The sequence below is a fragment of the Montipora capricornis genome, chromosome 7 (assembly GCF_036669925.1).
Source record: "Montipora capricornis isolate CH-2021 chromosome 7, ASM3666992v2, whole genome shotgun sequence".
NCBI classification, from domain to species: Eukaryota; Metazoa; Cnidaria; class Anthozoa; order Scleractinia; family Acroporidae; genus Montipora; species Montipora capricornis.
In genome coordinates, this window is record NC_090889.1 from 3,577,665 (window position 1) to 3,579,123 (window position 1,459).

The window sequence follows — 1,459 nt, forward strand, 5'->3', positions numbered from 1 at the left end:
CGTTGACCGTTAAACACTACGAATCTAATCCCGTCTCGTTGAGCGAGGACGACGACAAGAGAATTCGCGCTGCGGAGAGGCAGGCTCTGAGAGATCAAGTTCGACAAAGAAAGAAGCGTAATGTAGAGAGATTTGCGGTCCGAAATCGTCAAGCTCAACCTTTCTTCTCCCCTTACTCAAGGCAGTTTAACGGGAGCCAGCGATCTTGGCAATTTTCACAGTCGTTCGCTTCCTCTTCGACAAACCAACACAGTTTCACCACTAACCGTGAATTCACCCGAGGGCCTTGTCGATACTGCGGTTCTTCAGGCCACTGGTAGAAGGAGTGTCCGGTCCGTCTCGCAAGGTTTCACGTCGGCTGCTCATCTAGCCAGCTGTTAGCTAGTTCCACAGGCGCCGTTAACCGTTCCTGAAAATTCGTTTATGGCGTCTTTACAGCAGGAGGCTTCTGGCGCTCTAGGCGTTCACTATTCAGCTTCGCATTCTGGCTCGAAGGCGGGTGATGTCAACGCCCGTGTGGAGGAGGAGTTTGCTGACTTACTCTCACAAGATAAGTACTGTTTCGACTCTGAATACGAACAGTGTTTGTCCTCTCGTGGTTTTGAGTATAAGCAGGGGTCAGCGCCCATAGTTTATAAGGATGGGCTCAGGAGCAAGGGTGAAGTAGGGTTAGCATCGGTTCCTCCCCTTGGGTTCTTTATATCATCCGTTTCGGGTATCGCATTCCTTTTATTTCATGGCCTCCTAGAGCGTTTTTCTGTAACAATAGGTCTGCCTTAGATCACGCCAGTTTTGTTGACAGTGCTATTTCTGATCTGCTTCTTGCGGGTTCTGTTCTTGCAGCTTTTACGCCTCCCACGGTTGTCAATCCTTTAACGGTATCCGTTAGCTCTGTGGGAAAGTGCCGGCTTATTCTCGCCCTCCGTCACGTCAATAAGTTTATTCCCAAAGTTAAGTTTAAAATGGAGGATAGTAGGACTTTTCTTAATTACGTACACTCGCCAGGTTATATGTTTAAATTCGATATGAAGTCTGGGTATCACCACGTAAGCATTCATGAGGAATCTCAAACATTTTTAGGCTTTCAGTGGCCCCTCGGTAGCTCTGTAGAGCCCAGGTTTTTTGTTTTCACCGTGCTCCCGTTCGGTCTCTCGTCAGCGCCTTACGTGTTCACAAAGGTTTTTAGGCCGTTAGTTAAGCATTGGCGCTCCCGGGGCATACCCTTGGTCTTGTATTTAGACGACGGCGCCGGATGCCTCTATGATTTTTCGGTAGCTCAGAGTACTGCTTCGGCTGTTAGATCCGATTTGGCCAATGCGGGCGTGGTCGCCAATGTGGAGGTATATATTTGGGTTCCTACCCAGGTTTTAGAATGGTTGGGCATTGTCTGGGATCTTTCGCGTGGCCGCATATTTATTCCTCACCGCCGCATTGTCAAGTTGCTTAGGGCACTCCTATC